At 41.4% G+C, this 19868-nt stretch overlaps 1 protein-coding gene across 3 annotated transcripts in view; it reads right to left on the bottom strand.

Annotated features, from left to right (window-relative positions):
- The window catches only part of KCNAB1 (potassium voltage-gated channel subfamily A regulatory beta subunit 1), a 417300-nt gene that overhangs the window by 293023 nt on the left and 104409 nt on the right, over positions 1 to 19868 (bottom strand). The window contains exon 1 of one of the 3 annotated variants that reach the window (XM_082459590.1): positions 1 to 19868. This exon is cut by the window's left edge and continues 8903 nt beyond it. The exons of the other annotated variants lie outside the window; for them this stretch is intronic. The gene's annotated coding sequence lies outside the window, so the exon portion shown is untranslated. 3 annotated transcript variants of the gene reach the window in all.

Below are 19868 nucleotides of genomic sequence, written 5' to 3'. Positions count from 1 at the left end.
ATAATTTACATGCATTACTCTTGTAAGTAAAATAAAATAAAAATTTTAAGTTATTTTATCTATTATAAATTTATCACAAATTCAGCTGAGAGGAAACAGTGAGACATGGAAGCAAGAAGGAAAAAAAAATCATGCATTTATCCAGACTTCCAATTTTTAAGATTTTTGTCAACAGCATCTTGGTTTTTGGGCTTTTACTTTTCTACGCATAGTTTTGTGGTGGTTGTTATTGATGTTGCTGTTGTTGTTCTATATAAGTGAATACTGTTCAAGGTATGTATCAGTTACCTCATGCTATCACTTGGCATTTGTTCATTTGTTTTTTCATTTTTGGACATTACCTATCCTTAAGTCAATTATTTGTCCTCACCATGCATTGCTCACCACATTAATATGCATTGTTCATTGTTCAGTTGACAAGTTCTATGAGGCAAAGAGGCAGAGGACTCAGCGCCTCCTCACAGGGCTCCCTTCCTGGCTGGGGCATGTACACACATTCAGTGACGATTACTGCCTGCCCTATATGTCGGGACAATGGTATAGCCAATACACACTCTAGAGGAAGAGGGAGCGATCATTGGGAGTTGCGACAGTTAGAGAAACTATGGTGGTGTCAGAAGAGATCTGAAAGATTGAGCACAGAGAAGCTCCCAGGCAAGGAAAGAGAGTAGGGGAGAGAGGCTACATCAGCAGAGGAAGCAGTTGTAGCATAGATGAGGAGGTGGAGGAGCTTATTGGGGAATAATGACTAATAACTTTGGATAGGACCTTGTTTGAAAAAGGGATTTATATAAGAAATTATGCAAAACAAATGTACATAAATCAATTGGAGTCTGTTGAGAACAGCCTGGAATAAAATTCTGGGTGAAGACTCCCCCCTCAGGGCAGTTGGGAGAGGTTGAAGGTAGAAAGTTCATCAAGGATTCTGATCCAGGGTGTAAGCAGTATTTTTGGAAGATCCATCTGGAAGCCAGTAGGGTGGCCTGGAGATGTAAGAGACTCAATACAGGAAGACAAGTAGGAGACCGCTGGAATCAGCCAGCCATAAGGTAAAACCTGCTCATGGAGGAATGATACTTCCTACTGCCAGTTCTGATAGATGGGAAAATGTTCACAATGCACTGTGAGCTGAAAAAACAGTTCACAAAATAATATGCACAGTAGGAGCCTATTTTGACAGAAACAAAAATTACCTATCTCTGCAGATAAACAAAAAGATATACGCAAATATATTCTTATATTGGATATATTAGATATACCCAAATACTATCAGTAGTTACCTGTGGGTGGTGGAACTATGGATAATTTTTATTTTCTTTATTTTGATAGTATATGATTTTCTGCTATGAATACATATTATTTTTGTATTATGGAACAAAAAATGTGGTACCTAGAGAAAAGAAGTGATGACTGAAGCATGAGGAGCCTGTAGTTGTACTTATCAGGGAGGAAAGACTGATGACTTTTTAATTTTTTATTTCACAGCACCCAGTACTGTGGGATTAATGCCACTAAGCCAACTCAGCTTAATTTTTAACACACAAGTGTCTGGGAGCAGATTATCCTAGATGTGACCATTAAGCTTTGCTGACTGATGTGGAGAAACATTTAGCAAATTAAATTACTGTTTATTTGTTTCTCTACAGATCTGTTTTGGATTCCTGCTGGGAAGGCAGGCAAGAAGTGGTCTGATCCACTAAGGACAGCAGTAGTTAAACACGGACTATTAAAGGGACTTTTGGTAAGAGTGACTGAATTCTCCCAACCTAAGCCTGGATGACCCTCTGGAGTTGGCCTCTACTAAAAGGAAGGAACCTATGCAAGTCCATAGTTAATTGAGTTAAAGCAAGCTGAGCTTCTTAGGAGAAAAGGACATGTCTCAACCATCCTATCACACAGTTGTGCAGAGAAGTGCTTTTACTAATTCCCCTTGACTGAATAAATGGATTTATACCAACCCCTGGGGTAGTGCCAGAACTGGGTGGAAATCTGCTATATAGAAATCAAACCACTATGTTGAAACTTCTAAGACATCTCTGATAATTGTTGTTTTTCCCCAGTATTCTGCATCCACCCTTTGCCCTACGTTTTACTTGTTTTTTACATAGTTCCATGGTGATGAAATGAAAGAGGGCAGAAATGTAATATGGTATGTCTGTGCAGATGTTAGAAATATTGACAAAGGAGTAGAAATGAGGGGTTGGGGAAAGGAAAAAATTGTAGCAAAAATCAAACGTAGGGATTGATTTGGAAGAGAGATACAAAGCTTGAGCATAATCTGCTGACTGAACTCCCTGGGGAGGTGGTTGGTCAGGTTTGGGAAAAGGTCAGGGTATTAGTTTCCTAGGACTGCCATCAAAAATTATGACAAACTTGATGGCTTAAAACAACAAATATTTATTCTCTTACAATTCTGGAGGCCAGAAGTCTGACATCAAGGTGTCAGCAGGGCTATGCTCTAGGGGACAATTCAGTCTTTGCCTCTTCCAGCATTCCTTGGGAGTGTATTATTCCAGTCTCTGACTCCACCTTCAGATGGCCTTCTCCTCCATGTGTCTGTGTCTTCTCTTCTGTCTCTTATAAGAACACTTGTCATTGGGTCTAAGTCCCACCTAGGTAATACAGAGTGATCTCATTCCAAGATCTTTAACTTCATTACATCTGTAAAGATACTTTTTCCAAATAAGGTCACATTAATAGGTTTCAGGGATTAGGACATGGACATATCTTTTGGGGGCTTCCCATTCAACTGACTGTAGTCAGCTTGGGAAAGGCATGGGTTAAATGGGAGGAGGATAGAAGAAAGATGGGGAGAGGAGAAGGCTGTGGACTGCACTTGCTTTCCAATCTGACAAGAGAGTAAAACTGAAAACACAACAAAACAGTCCGAGACTGTATGGGGATGTAAATGCATTCAGAGTACAGGTTTGAGCAGCTCTCATCTGAGAGTGGTTTCTTTGATGGGGTGAGAAGAGAGGAACAAGAAGAGTTCTCCTCGATCAAATGAGGGAGGTGGGCCTGCCCATGCCCCACACAGAAGCTCTTTGCCCAGGGACGACAGGACTGGCTTAGGCATAGAGATCACACATGAAGGATCCATAGGAAAAGTTCATCACTCATCACATCCATGGTGAGAATGGAATGGCTTGCTAAATAGGGGGCCTCTCTGGAAGGAGCATTGGCCTGGGCAGGGGGTGGGGGTGAGATAATGGTGCCTGGACTACTTGGGAGGTAGAAGCAGCATAACACAGTCAAGTGGCAATGAAACAAGTAGGATGGAAGCTATGAGGTATACGAGCTATGGAGGAACTAGCAAGGCAATGATAAAACCCCAAGAAATGGCTGGTTTGTTACTATTATTACCATATTCCGGATCAAGGTTTTTTGTTTATCTTTCTTTTCAGTAAAAGTTTGAACCATCATGTCAGCAGAGATGTTGGAATCTGGTAGTCATAGCATTATGTGGTCCAGGACTAGAGCATCTCAAGTTCAGCTGGAACTTGAATTCCAGACTCAGTTATGAGAAAAGAGGCTTTCAGTCATATGATTCATGATAAGACCAAGGAGCTGGGAATGACATCAAATCCAAAAGGACTGAGCACTGCTCATTAAAAAGGAAGTCTGGAACCTGGACAACTTGAGACAGATAGTCAGGAACTGGTTCAGCAGAATGGTCACTGAGGTCAAAGTGGACCAGTCTCTAAAATGGAAGGATAGTTCTGAAAATATTAAACCAAAGTACTTTCTATTCCCCGTAAATTACTTACAGGGAGTTTGGATGTAATAATAAAAGATATAATGCTGTATAAATCAATAATTTTAACACTTTGTTGCTGGGATTATAAAATATAAATATATATAATATATATTTAAATATTATATATATTTATATATATCATAGTACATATAGTGATAATATATGGTATATAATAGTATATATAATATATATTTATGTATGTATATATGTAATAGTACAAAAGATGGGGAATGAACGGAACATGGAACTATACTGAAGCAAAATTTCTATGTTTTAACAGAATGAAGTTAATTTTATTCTGAAGTAGATTGTGAAAAGTTAAAAGTGCACACTGTAATCATTAGAGCAATCAGTAAGAAAATAACTGAAAGAAATAGCTTTTAAAAGTCAACAAAGGAATTGAAATATTTATTTAACAGAGAGGAAGGCAATCAACAAAAAAAGTAAGTCTAGAAGTACAAAATGAATTTAACAAGGTCACAGAATAAAAGATCAATATACAAAAATCTATTATATTTCTATATACTAGCAATGAACAATCCAAAATTAAGAAAACAAATTTATTTGCAACATCAAAGAGAATAAAAAACTTAGAAATAAATTTAACAAAAAAAGTTCAAGTCATATCCTTAATACTACAAATATTGCTGAGACATTAAACATCTAAATAATGTTCATGTTCACAGATTGAAATAGTCAATATTGTCAAGATGGCAATTCTCCCCAAACTGAAATTCAATACAATCCCTATCAAAATCTCAGCGAGATTTTTTTGTAAAAAATGACAAGCTTATTCTAAAATTTATATGGAAATGCAGAAATTTTAAATAGCCAAAACATTTTGAATAAGGAGAGCTAGAGGACTTACACTATCTGATTTCAAAACTTAACTATGGTCAATTGATTTTCAGCAATTGTGTCCAAAACAATTCAATTGGGAAAGGATAGTCTTTTCAAAGAATCGAGCTAGTATAACTGGATATTCACATACAAAAAACAAAAAAAGAACTCAGACCCTTACCCCACACACTATACAAAAATCAACTCCAAATGGATCATAGACCTAAATTTGAGAGTTAAAACTCTAAATCATCTATAAGAAAACATAGGAGAAATCTCTGTGAACTTGGGTTTGGCAAAGATATGACACCAAAAGCACAATCCATAAAAGGGAAAAAATAAATAGGACTTCCTAAAAATAAAAATCATTTTACTTAAAAACATATCATTAAGTAATGTAAAGACAAGCCACAGACTGGTTTAAAAATTCTGCAAATTATACACTTGGTAAAGGATTTGTATCCAGAAAAATAAAGAACAGAAGTAACTAATTAGAAAGATTTACAACCCAATTTTTTTTAAATGGGTGAAAGATTTTAATAAACATTTTACCAAGTGAAATACAGTAGGCATATGAATGGTTAACAAACACATGAAAAGAAGCTCAACCTCATTAGTCACTAAGGAAATGCACAAAAAAAATCGAGACACTCCTACACAACCACTAGAATGGCTATGATATTTTTAAATCCATATAATACCAAGAGTTAGTGATTATGTGGAGAAACTGGAACACTCATGCATTGCTCTTGAGAATGTCAAATAGTACAGCCACTATGGAAAATAGTTTGGTAGTTTCCAAAAAAGTTAAGCACAAATTTACCATATGACCAAGGAATTCTACTTCCAAGTATGAAAACATATGGCCATATATAAGACATGTACATGAATGTTCATAACAGCATTATTCACAATAACTAAAACCAGAAAATTATCCAAATGTCCATCAAATGGTAAGTGGATAAAAGTGCTATATTTATGTAATTCTATTCAGCAGTTAAAAGAATGGACTACTGATAACATGCAACAACCTGAATCATCCTCAAAACACTAAGCTCAGTGAAAGAAGCTAGACAAAAAGGCTACACGTTATGTAATTCTATTTTTATGACAGGTCTAGAAAGGCACATTTATAGAGACAAAACAGATCAGTGGTTGCCTGGGACTGGGAGTAGGAACAGGAATTAACTACAAATAGGCACAAAAATTTTTTTTCAGGTTTTGGGAATATTCTAAAGCTGAATTTTGATTATGGTTGTACAATTTTATAAATTCACTGAAATTATCGGGTAAAATCATTTATTTTGCGTGAATTTTATGGTATAGAAATTATATATCAATAAAGCTGGGTTTTTTAACAAAAAACAAAGCATGACTTTGTTGAGAGAGAAAGTGTGTTTTTTTAAGCCCCAGACTTCCCTTTCTATATTAGAAGAAAAACTGGAGGTTGGAACATAGAATTTATTATGTGCCGTAGTAGTCAGAGGTCAGAGGTCTGGGAAGTCTCTGAGAAGAGTTTCAAGCAGGATCAGGAAGCCTAATGAGTTTAGCTTCTGTGGGATTCCCCAGAAGAGTCTGTGCTTCCTGCATCATAGGGCTGAGATACTAGAAACCCTACCTAGGTTGAGCAAGAGTCCAAGGCATCCCAAAGAAGTTCCATATTGGGCATGACCCTGGGTCTGGTACGGCTTGAAGGGATGGCGGAGCAGCAATGGCAGAGCGTGGTGCCAGAGGCAGCCTCACAGAGTCACCCACATTGTGGAATGAGGCAACAAAGCAGCCAAGGATCATCAGGGCCTCCAGGGCACACAAGAGGTCAGAGCACAGAGCTGCGCCCAGGCAGTGCAAGGTTTGCAGTCAAAGACACAAGGTGCAGCAGAATCCCCCAAAAACCAGGTGAGACAGCTTTGGAATACACAGGCACCAGGCGAGCAAGGGACAACTCAGAGGAGAGCGGCAAGAACCTGGAGAATGGCAGGAAGACCAGCTCTGATGGGGAGCTGGAACTCTGAACTAGCTAAATGATTACCCAAACCTTTTATTTAGGAAGTGGACGGATTACCTTAACTTTACAGGCTTCTTTCTGCCCTTAGCAGAACTAGCGGCTTTAGAACCAGAAGAGGCCAGTCAGTAAAAACTCCTCTTTCTGACCATTGATGGACATTTGCAGGATGTGAAAGGCTCCCAGTGAGCTGTCACCTTTGACCTCGAGCCTCCCAGGCTGTCCTGCCAGGAAGAACATTCCATGTCCCACAATGACCAACTCTTCTGGGTTTAAAGGGACCTCATTTTATCAGCTTAGGAAGTCTCCTTGCCAATCAGAGTGTGACTCGGGTCTTCTTAAGCAGGGTCTGAGCAGATGGACAAGGCGTCCAGAGATAATGGCTGGGGCACTAGCTTCTTGTCACTGAAATCTTCTCACTTTGAGCCTTAGGCAAACTCCCTAGGTACAGGAGGCTCTGCCAGGGTTTGCTTCTGCAGTAATCACTAGATCCCAAGAGCGTTCTTTGGTTTATACTTCAGGTGTTTCTAGATTCATTTACAGATCAACTAACCCATTTGTAACTCCTTAAGTAACATTTTGAAGTGAGATATCATTAAACAAAAACCAACTGGAAGCAGAATCATTCCATTTCCCTGCTAGCCAGACTGGATTGTCTGTATAAACGGCCGTTGTGTTCCACATCCAGAGGGGGATTTGCCGTTCCACAGCTAACACCATTACTTAGGCCCAGTGGTCACTCACTCGACAGCACAGCACATTATTTATAGCAATATGGTTGTTTGTTAGCAAAGCTTCCATGTGGGGGAAGGAGAGGAAAGATATTTGGATTCCTAATGTTTTTGGCTTGGGGATTTTTTTTTTTAATTGAGTAGGAGTAAGTTATTTGATGTTACATGTAGGTAAATGAGAAAATATGTTCCTTCCAGCAAATAATTGCTGGATTTTAATTTCCCTGTAATTATCCTTCATTGTTAACTGTCTTCTGAATTCAAAGGCTGTCATGTGGAGGAGGGAGGACATTTGGGAACGTTGTTACGTAGGACAGACACAGAACTGAGGAGAACTGGCAACCGGCAGGTTGGGGCCCAGGGTAAAGGACTGACAATGTGGGCTGTTCAACAGCACATCAGGCTGCCCATGTGGAGATACAGTAGGCTTGCTGTCACTGCAAGTACTTCAGTTGTGGCCACAGTACCAGATGTCAGCACATGATAGAGAAAAGAGAGGATTTATAATACTTCTCAGAATGGTAGCTGTGTTCGATGTGTTCTTTCAGGCGGTAAGAAACCAAAATGGGCTTCGATGACCTGGGTTTGTTCTTTTGGCAAGTCCAACATCCCTCTTCTTTTCTTCTGATAATAGCATCCTACATGTCAAGTAGGACAGACCCCACTCCCAAGCTCCTGGTATGGGCATGTGACCTAGCCCAGATAGTGAAAGAGTTCCATCATCCACATCACTGTGATTAACTCAGGATGGCCATGTGACCCTGCAGTTCAATAATGCTCAAACCTTGGACTTTTATTGGAAAAGAGAAACTCTTTTTCTCCTGGACTCGTAGCTAATCAAGCCTAAAGTAATCTAGGGGCTATTCCAAGGAAAGGACCTGCTGGAGCATGAACTGGAAGGTCAGCAGGGAGACCACATTCTCTAGTGGCCCATCTCCTGGTGGCCTCCCTCAGCAGGTGGGATCTGCTCTTTCCTACTCTGGTGCGTTATCTACCATGTTACAGTGACTCAGCTGCTTGGTCTCTGCTCCCACAGGCTGCTGGGACTACAGACTGACTAATGGTAAACCTCCTATTCAAATTCCCCAAGAAAAAGAACCTGACTGCACCAGCCAGTCACCGTCCATGTGATGCACCCAAGTAAAGTATGGCTGTCACACTCAGCCACCATGGAGTGCTGTCCTTATGTCAGGCACTGTTATGGACTGAATATTTGTGCCCCGCACCCCCAAGTTCATATGTTGAAGCTCTAACTGCCAATGTGATGGTATTTGAAGGTGGGCCTTTGGGAGGTAATTAGGTTTAGATGAGGTCATGGGAGTGGGGGCACCCATGATAGGATCAGTGTCCTTATAAGAAGAGGAAGAGACTAGAGCTTCAAACTTCTTTTTTATGTAATGATATTGTAGATGTGGAAGCAGTCTTCAGGACGCAGCTCTAGGCAGGGACCAGATCCCTCCTCAAACAATTGCCAGTGTCCTTTCTGATTTTAGGTTTCTACAGTTCCTTTTTTTTCTTTTTAATTCTCTTTCAGTTGTTCTGTTTGGATTTTTAAAGGACGTTGCCAAGCACAGAGCTTCATGCATTCTACTCCTTCCCTCACCTACTACCCAATACCTGTCCTGCTGAAGGCTTGGGCATCAGTTTTTGACAAGAGGAAGGAGATTCAAAAACAAAACCAAGCGTGGAACACCCAGGCTTGGCTAATATGACATGGCGATTCAGTCAGGTCCTAGCAAGTAAAGGATGGTACACTCACAGGGCATCTGAGGAGAGTGCACTACAGAGACTATTGACAAGTGGCCCTTAAAGGGAGTATATCTCTAAACCATGGTGCTTCAGGCTTAGTAGCAGCTGGGTCTATGACCACCCCTAGGCCTGAAGGAATAACTGGAAGGAATGGTTACCAGAACCTAGAAACAGAGGAGGCTGAGCGCAGGCTACCTGGCAGAATCTGTGACCCTGCCCACAGGGAAGAAGCTCAGGGAATACATATCCCTTGCCCCCAATCCCCTGCCAATTGACTGAACCCAACTGGAAGCCAGAGGCCACAGAAGCATGGAGGAGCCTCGTAGGGGTATAAAGTAGAGTAGAAAAGGGTAGGACATGGCTCTGGTGCAGTAAATGGAAATTATTCAACAAATGGGGGGGGGGGGCAAAATGTATTTCAGCTACATTTTCCTTCAAGTAGGCAAAAATATCTCAATACAGCATGGCCCACTGATAAGTCTTTACTGCAACAGGCCAATCCAGTCCTGCTTTCGGTATAGAACAAAGACAATGCCTGACCAGACAATGAGCATCCACTCCTTGGTGGAGCCAGCCTGCCCTAAGGGTACCATGAAATGAGAAATGAGAACCTACCCCCTCCACTAAGTGCACATTGACCCTGGAAAGGGAGGACAGTCTTGAGTGATCTGTTTAAAGTGGCACCAGCTATAAAGGCTGGGTTCACCATCCTTCAGGCATTTCCCAAGAGACAGCTGAATATAATATTTCCATTCTTTCAGTCAAATGTCTAATTTTAATCAAAATGTAAAGAAATATTATGTTTGAAAAGTAGGAAGTGAAAAATATTATAGAAAAGAAAGCTCAGGTTTCTGGGAGCATTGCTTTGCATTTAAGAATAAAACAGGAATACAACTGGTGCTGAAAACATAATGCTTTTCCATTTTTTAATTTAAAATTAATCCCCTAAAACCTAAAGACACAAATAAATTCACTGAAATTATTCAAACTCAGCAGTCCAACTAAGGCTGCTTTTTGTCTACCTTTTTCTGGGGAGAATCTAATATGGGAGAGAAGTCACATTACTCTTCCATTTATTAAACAAATATTTGCCAAATATCTACCACATGCTGAGCACTGTTCTAGGTGCTAGGAACAGAAGGAATATTCCTAGATAAACAAGATCCATCTTTCCTTTAAGCAGTTTAAATTTTAATAAGATAGATAGATAGGAAAACAGCTAACCACAATACAGGGCAGAATGGAGTACATGCTAAAAGAGGCTCAGGTAATTTTGGGGGACATGCCAAGCAGAGATTAATTCTGACTGTGGGAAATCAGAGAAGGCTGCATGGAGGAGGTAATGCTAGCTCTGGACTTTGGAAAATGAGCAGGATATTGTTAGAAGACACAGGAGCCCACTGTTAGGTAAGAAAACAGCACCTCAAGTCTAGGTCAAGTGTGAACAGACATGGAAGCATGATGTAGACCACAGGGGGCAGGGTGGTACAGGTGGATGGGGTGATGAAAGAGGACGTTAGAAGGAGATGGAGCAGGATAGAGGTTTGGGGTCAAATCATGGATCATCTTAAATACCAGCTTACTTAACTCTATTCACAAGGTAATAGGGCCTCCGATGGGTGCCATGTCTGATCAGGATGAATGTTACATATATTTTTTGTGGTTTTATTTTGAGCGTCGCTGCCTATAGCTGCTCTATCTTACTGCCTTGTGTCTGTGCCCAATTTGTTTCTGTGATGGTAAAATCTATAGGGCATTCATCCCTAATGTGCCACATTAAATCCCTTCAACCAATGATATTAATGGCCTCAAACTGTAAATAAAATTTGGCTCACAGCACCCTAATGGATAATGGAAATAGTTCAATACCAACCAGATGAAGCAGCTAGAATGAAAGTGGTTTGTTGGAACAAAGTAGCCTATAAATAGTCATACTGGGGCAGATAGGCCACTGTTGCTAAAAGGCCTTCCGACTAATCGGCTGAATGTTCCATAATTCAGTGTGCGTACAGAGAGGGGGCCCACACAGTCAACTCCGCAGGGGAAAGAGAAGGAGCCTGCTAATTAATCTCCATGTTCTGCCATTGTAACTCACAGCAGTCTCCTTTCTACCAGGGCAACTGGTATTAAAAATGCAAAGAAAAAAATCAGCCTGCTTCCTTTATAGGCTATATTACTTAACTCCAAAGGCCAAATCAGGAAATGCTTCAGATTTTGATGTTCCAGAAGACTGGAGGATAGAAAGGAGCTTGTGTGAAATAAGATTGACCATTGCAAAGTTACCTCTCTCACTGAGATGGAAAGGAAGCCAAAGGCCCCAGCTCAGCTCTTAGCAACTAATGCTTCATCTGCTTTAAGGCTCCGTTAAGAAAATGGAGCCAAGTGAAACGTCACATTTTCAGCAGCGAGCCTTTGTAACTAAATATCAGATATTGGGATGCCCTTGTGAGGAGTCCACACAGAGACTTCACATGAGCCTGGGAAGAAGAGCAAACAGTCCTTCATGAGAAGTGGTTGAGCTCTGCAAACACTGCTCTTGGCTTGAGCAATGGCCACTGAGCAACTCTGAAGACAGCTCTGGGGACCCTCTTTGCCTTAGCATGGAAGAGCCGAGTGATGTCCAAATAACCATTCTCCACCGCCCCAGGAAAGTGCCGCACCCAGGAGGCAGAGCATTTGGCAAGGGATCTGCATGGAGTGAACAGCCCCATCCCTGTAGCCAGTGCCTGACTTTGAGGTGACATCAGTGTGTCCAGTTCTGTGCTGACTGAGGTATGGTCCTGCTAAAGACAAGCAGCGGAATAAGGTCTCACTCCCTCAGAATACTCCAAATAAATTCTTCACATAAACTATATTTAGTCCCTCCTTGCTTTTTATTTGTAACATTTTATGTTTTCAAAGTAGTAATTACAGCTGTTTGTCAAACCTCTATATAAACAATTCTTGTTACATAAAAATCATCAGTTAACTGGCTGCAGAAGGCATTGTATCCTTGCACATAAATGTCAGAAGTGGAGAAAAAGAGGGAACCTATCTTCCTCTTTTAAAGAAGCCCCAGTTTCCCCTCCCATCTCATCGACTGGGAATGCATCTCATGCCCCCACCTAAGCGAATTGCACAGCCAAGGGCACAAGCCACCGTATTTGGCTTAGACCAGTGGTTCTCAAACTTGAGTGGGTGTCAGAATCACCTGGAAGCCTGTGGAAATAGGTTGCTGGTCTCCTTCCCCAGAATTTCTGATTCAGTGAGTTTGGAGTGGGCCCTAAGAGCGTGCGTTTCTACCAAGTTCTCAGGCTGCTGTTTGTGCTGTGGGTCCACGCGTGCAGGGCGTGGCTTAGACAAGTCAAGGTTCACACTTAAGTGGAGGGAGGAAGCTGAGCCTCCCCTTAAACACACAGTTGCTTGGAGGAAAAGGAACAGAATCAGGGCTTCCTTAACAAGGAAAAGGGTGGGTGTGCGGCTGTTAAATGGCAACCATCTGAGTCTCCTAGGTTGGAAGCCACTAAAACCTAAACTTTTTCACAAAGAGCCAATCTTTTGTGGTCTAGATTGAGCCCGGCTTCTTGCTCTCCTGATTAATAACACTCAACTCTGCTGCTCCCAACAAGCCTAGGGCTAGAACTGAGGCAGAGCTGATTGATGCCAAAGATGGCCAATGGCCCATCGGCACTGGATGCAGCCCATAGGACCCCGTGGGAGGGCACAGTTACCAATGCACAGCTGCAAGTAGCACCAGCTAGGCAGGTCGTTCTAGTCCAATGTCTTGGGGGAACAACCTCCATTTTCTGAGATAACACGATAAAAAACAAAACAAAACAATCAACCAATCATCTTGAATTACTCCTTTAAACTGAACTAAGCCGGACTTTATAAATACAAGCCTGGCGCAGCAACCTGACTTTTATGTGCCTTCTCTGTATGTGCAATAACACCCAAGTATTTAATAACAGCTATGCTACGAGCTGAGCCAGATATTACTGCTCCATCAGTGCTCTGAGAACATAAACTATTCAATAATCTGTTAATTTGGTCTTTTCTTGGCTGTTCCTCACAAGGTAAGTTGGCTCCCTGCACAGTTTTGATTCTCATTAGTTTAGGGTTTAAGCTGTGTTACGAAGGATTGCTTAGGGTCATTTAGCCAAATTCAGGCATGGAGTGACTGATGGGTGCACTTTCTTGTTCAGAAAATCCAATAGGCAGGACATGAAAGCTTATGAAACAATGTGGCCTGGGGAACTGTTGATCCTCTTCTGCCATAAATTCCCATCCAAGCTCCCGCACTAAGACAGGAAGGAGTCTTCCCTGAGTACTCTGGGGATTATGATGGAAAGCATTATAGGTAATGCATCATGGGCACTTAGCTTTTCACAGCCACTTTATCACCAAGGCCCTGGGTATTTTTCCTTATATATTTGAAGTGAGCCAAGTGGCACTTCTAATCTATTTGCCAATTCTGGAGGACAGTTTCTTTGAAGACAGCCTCAGCAACTCCATATATTGAAGGAAGAGAAAATATATTGTATACCACACTAATACTGTCTTTCAACCAAAGGATATCAGCTTCTTGAAACAGAGTGCTGTCAAAGACAAATCCATTAGCTGTGCCTTTCTCCTATAGATTTAAGCAGAATTTGAAATACCAAAAAAATCAACAATAAAAGAATAAAAGTGTTGGCTTATCAACTGTACACAGTATCGCTCTACTTCCCACCCAGCGGGAAAACAGAGAGGAAAATATACTGATAAGAGGTAAAAGAAAAGACACCACTTTCAGTCCAGTGATTTAGTTCTGGTATGAATAACATTAAGCATTTTGACAGGGGACAGATCCACATCATATTGTTCTCTGCCTGGCCACATGATTCCAGCATAGACGATGCTGAGGCAGTGTCCCAGGCGAGTGTCCTTGGCTGTTTGGTTCAATGATGCCCTCCGTCAGGGGGAGACCAGTGCTTCTAATCTGCTATGCTCAGTGTGTAAGACCTTTCCATTTCCTGGGGGGTCATCAGAGCCCAGGAAAAAGGTCCGACTCACCAGCGATGAGGAAACTAGAATTGTCACTGGAAGGGACCAGGGAAGAGGTACTTGGACAGTCAAGATCAGAAGTCACACTTCCTTCCAAAGAAGACTGCGTGAAAAATACAAGCTCTCGGTCTCCAACACAGCTTTGACTAGCAAGTTTTTGACAGACACGCAGCAGGGATTTTTACCTACAATATAATTAGATCCGCCAAACTTTATGAATCTTTACAGACAGTTTTAAAATATAGTTAGCAGCCTAAATTTTAATTTTGTAGACTATCTACTCTCAAAGAGCACACCTATGGAAATTTTAGGCTCCTTCTTGATATTTAACTGTACACTTAAATTTTAGAACATATGACTAGATTTTTTCATCAATATAAATCCACCCACCCAATGGGTGGGAATTCTCTGCTGCGTCATCCTCTGAGGCCACCCACTAACGGGAAAGGATACACCTTCCAGGCCCAGACTCAGGAATGTGGCCAGATGAGCAAAAGCTATCAGCACTCCTGGGAATGCTGACAGCTATTCTATCCAGGGGCAAACATGTTCTATATTTCTGCCAGTATTATAATATATACCCAAATATTCAAGGCAATTGCCGCACTCTTAAAACAAACTTCCTCCCTTCCTTCCTTCCTTCCATCCTTCCTTCCTTCCTCTTCCAAGGCATGTAAGCGTATAGCTGAACATATCACCACCTTAATTTAGATACGACAAATCACAAATGCAAATTAGAGGGCTTGCCACCACCCTGCCCACCCCGCTCCATGAACTTTATCATTTTACAGCACCTAAATTTAATCACGTAGAGTTGGAAGGAAGAAATTACCAACATAAATATCATCAAAGAAAATATTCAAAAATGTATTATTACATTTCATTAAGAATAGTTTATTCAAATATATCCATAAGGAAAAGGTTGAGTAATATTTATTTCAAGCAACTTCATTTTAGAGCAGGCAACTGTTCCCTTGTGTACACCTGTCCAAGTAGGAGACTTGAGCCTAAGGAATGGGACTGGGTTTGAAGGGAGAGACAAGCCCCAGCTTTAAGCGGGTCGGAAGCCTGCTTGATGCTGGGGGAGTCAGAACAAGGCAGCGGCTATAGGTGGGTTCTGAAGAGAGAGCTCAGAACCAGGCAGACTGCAGCCAAGAGTCAGCCATTCTGCCACCAAAAAGAGTACAGGGCGCCAGAAACCGAACAGGTCACACCAAGGGAGAACAGAGAAAGGTGAGCCAGAAAACAGGGAGGCCTAGACAGGGTCCAGGGTGGCCCCCACAGTCTGTCTGGATTGTGTTGTTTTTCCCCCAAGGCTGCTCCCACCTGTCTGTTTCAAGAAGAGAAGTTCTTTCCTTAAGGTGGTTTAACGCCTCTAATTTACAAACGGATTGCATCTTAGGACACTGTGACTCAGAATTAATCACGTTTCCCACTTTCTTCTGGTCACCAAGAAGCTTAAAGCATAAAGCTTTGTTGCCCACTTGCAAGTACAGATAACCTTTTGGCATATGTTTCTCTGTAATAACTTTAGCTCTGGTGTTAATCCTGGTGTTAACATTATCATCCTTTCTCCCCACCCAGAATCCTTCATATATTTCTGCTAATTACCTTAAATATTAGTAATAAGGACAATTAGGCAATTAAGCATACTTCCTCTTATATACGAGTGATTTGTATATCAGGACTTTGGCTTCAGTCCATTTTTTGGAACTCAGAACACATTTTACCATAGAAATTACTTAAAGAGTCTATCTCACACAAGCCTATTTAAATTTACGTTGTAAGCATACTCAGGTATTCTCTTTGCTGGCTGTGTCTCCTAGCATCAGGTTTTCACCTGGTGCCTAGTAAGTTATTTATTAGTAATCCAAACTCTTCAATGAGCTGGATATCTAACTTGAGTTTCTATTTTTCATAAAGCTCTCTCCGGGTACCTTCCAACTTCTCAGTTATGCATCAAAGAATGATGAGAGATAAAGTAGACTCAAAACAAACCTGTGCAGATAAAATAAAATATTAAAATAAACAGAGTTCCCTTATACATTCATAAAACCACTTATCAATTTCTAGCAAGAAAACTAGTCCTTAAAGGAACATTCTAGTTAAGTTACATGAGGCATTGACCTGAAGGTAGTTCGGGCGTTGAGAGAGGTCTGACTGTGACATCTGTCACCCATCCATCCTCAGGGTGTTTTGGCTCATCTAGCTGAGAGGGCAGAAATTCTCTTCTTACATCATCCCCTGAGGCCACCCGTTCATGGGAGAGGGCCCTCCTCCCAGGCCCAGACCCAGGAATGTGGCCAGACAGTCAAAACCATCAGCTCTCCCGGGAATGCTGACAGCTACTCTATCCAAGGGTGAAAAAGAGAATGGCTCCTCACTGATGGTAAGCACCCCTCATCCGGATGTCAAACCATGCACTTGGAAACACCACACTCTGCGGAGTGAGTGCACGAAAAGCTTGTTGAATGTATAAGCAGTATTAGCTCGAACTACAGGATCTAGGAACAAAGGACCGTATGGTACACAATAGGAGAAGGAGGAGGAAAAGAAGGAGGAGGAGAAAAATAATGAAATCCCCTTTTCCTGAACAAAAGCTGGCTTTGGACAAATTTATAAAATAGGATTTGAGACAGAACTGATTTGGATCGTGACTTCAGCACTTGTAAATTCTTCAAACTTGCTTTCCTCCCTGTTAAAAAAGGACAGCTGTCCCTGTTGCAGTCTAGAGCCAACCACTCCCTGGTACACAAGTCCTTCCTTTCCTCCCTTCTCAAAGTTTATGATCTTGCCTCTCTCCTACAATCGTCTGTTTCTCCCTCCAAGCTGGCTCATTCCGGACAACATTCAAAGATGCTATAGAACCTCCAATTTAAAAAAAACATCTCCCAGACCCAACATCCCTCCAGCCACCGTGCTGTTCATTCATACACAATAGAAATCCTCTAAAAGTTATTAATTGCTCTGATCAAAGCTTCCCCTGGCTTCCCTCAAACAGCTTTCATCAAGGTCGTTAATGAGCTTCATCTTGCTGAATCCAGTGGTCAGTTTTCAGCTCACCTTGCTAAAGCTGATTCCCCCAAAGGTGTGTGCTCCCCATTCCACAGCATGGAGCCATGCTGAGAGATGGCTGCTGAACTAGAAATTACCTTTCCCAGTGACTCTAACCAGCCCCACAGCCATATGTGGCCATGAAACTAGTTCTTGCCAATGGACAGAGATTTAGATCATAAAAGGTCTCATAGAGCATGGTAAGGAGCTTGGATTTTATTCTACAACTGGTAGGAAATCACTGGACTGTTTTCAGCAAGGCCTTCTTTCTCCTTGAACCTGCAAAGCTCATTCCTGGGCAGTTCCTCAGTGTTTACTCTTACATATTCCCTCTTACCATAGAGCTTTGCATGGCCAGCTACTTCTTATCTTTCCAGGTCTCTGGTCAAAGCCATTCCCACTAACTTAAACAATCAAATAGTGTGCTTTCCACCCTCCCTCACTCTAACTTATTTTTCTCCATAGCATTTATCGTTGCTCACATTACACATTATATTCATTTATTCTCAGACTTCAAAGTACATCAGAATCACCTGGGCACTTGCTAAAAATACAGATTTATGTTCCAAATCCCCAGAAACTGGAGCATCTGGGAAGGTGCCCAGCAATCTGCATTTAACCAGATGACTCTGAGCCACATATATGTACCTCAGATAGGTACCTGGACTCCTGGTCCAGTCAAAGAAGTGCTGCCCTCCACACTTGGCCCCCAGGAGGTAAATGATGCATTTTCAAAGAGGATGAATTTCTGTTAAGGGAGAACTTTTATTACATGGGACTACAGCTGGCTTAACTAGAAGAAAAGAACCATCTGGCTAGGCAGCTTGTTTCTGTAGAACATTTCTGAATTATTCCAACTGCACAAACCCTGTTCCTAAAGCCCTAAAGTCACTATGTAACTTTGAGTATGTTACTTTACCTCTGTGGCCCGTCACTGTCACTTCTATAAAATAAGATTATATTGAACTACATGTTATCTTTGATCCTCTCAACCCCAGGAGTCTTAACTATAGGTACTCATTTTACAGTGCTTATACCCTTAAGCAATGACATGCAATAAGAGATCAACACTGAGCAACAGAGGGGTTTGTTACAAAAGGGAAACGTCATTATAGGCCCCCAGAACTATGTAACAACTTCCCCTGGCACCAAATAGCCAGTTAAAGTAAGTACTTTTAAGAGCTGAGTCTTGCACAACTGCCAGGGAGTTCTGAACATTTGATCATAAACATTTCTGTGCTGGAAATGCTAAGAACCAGGGTGCTCATGACTGCACCAAAAAAGAATAAAGAAGGGAGCCCTCCCCAAGCAGAAAAATTAAAATAGAGACGCTACATTGCAATTAGTAAACTTCACAAATGCTCAAAACTCTAACTGCAAAACACAGAGGATTACAGTATCATTATTCCATTGATTACCACTTGTCAAATAGTACAGTTTTGTTAAGGCATTCAAGGGAGAGAAATTAAGAGGGAAAAAAGATTTTCCCCAAGATGGCAGCATCAAGACAATATGAGTGGGCAAAGTAAAAGAACTGAGAAATGGCCATAATGGCCAAATTATTTGTTGGGCCAAGTGCTGTGCTAGGCACTGGAGATATAAAAAGGTTAGAAAATAGTCTCTGTCCTCAAGGTACTGAAAACCATAAGCAGACAATAGCAGAATAGTTCAGTGGTGACACAAAGGAGGCTGTGGTCCACTCTGCTTGGGGAAGGGCCAGAGGAGGCTTCCCACAGGAGGTGGTGCTTGAACTAGGACTTGAAGGATGAATAAGAGTTTGCCTGAGAGTATAAGAAAAAAAAAATGCCTATCGGGCAGAAAATAATACAGGAAGACATCAATCATGTTACTTGTTAGTACTTTTCTCTTTGCCATAGAATTCAGCCTGAATGTGAATTGACTTTGGGAGTTACTTTGGCCAACAGAATGCAACAGAAGTGACAGTGTGTCAACCAACTCCAAGCCTAGGCCTCATGAGGCTTTGCACACTTTCATCACCATCTCAGACCCCTGCAACCACCATGTGAACAAGCCCAAGCTAGCCTTCAGGAGGATGAGTAACCACATGGAAGAGAGCCTTCCTAAACCAGCCAGGCCCAGCCAGTCTGCCAACTGACCACAGATGCATGTCCAAGTGCAGCCAAGATCAGCCTGAGCAGGTCAAGATCACTAGTTTTTCTTCTGGTCAACCATAGACTCATGAGCCATAATAAATGGTTGTTGTTTTAAGATAGTAAATTTTGGAGTGGTTTCTTATGCATCTATAGTTAATGGAAAGAGCTCCTTCCAACTTGAGTTTACAATTTTGTTAGGGCTAAGAGAAAGAAGAATGAATTGAGTCCTATCTCAGTGTAGTAATCAGCCTCTCGGAGTTTCCGTTAATGCTTTTGAACTATCATGGTTTCCTTTCGAATCCTTAATAATGCAGTGCTCATCCTCTAGATCAGCCTCACAGATAGACTAAAACAAAAGACTGAAGGGTAAAAAGAAAAATCTTTTCTTGTTATCATTCTGTTCACCAATACCCACCACGTTCATCACCTCCCCTGCCTGTTCCTGATCAAACTCAGTAAATGAAATCACAGAAGCAACCTCCTAGAAGAGGTCAATAAGAAAAGAGGAAAAGTAATATTCCTTTTTCTCACTAAATACATTCAGAAGCAATATACATAAATAACTAAACAGAAAATGTTGGGTTTCTTTTACTGCC

Source organism: Balaenoptera physalus, assembly GCF_965194825.1.
Source record: "Balaenoptera physalus genome assembly, chromosome: 4".
In the NCBI taxonomy this organism is placed as follows: domain Eukaryota; kingdom Metazoa; phylum Chordata; class Mammalia; order Artiodactyla; family Balaenopteridae; genus Balaenoptera; species Balaenoptera physalus.
The sequence above is the reverse complement of the archived record's forward strand: the minus strand, read 5'-3'. Positions and strand labels throughout refer to the sequence as shown.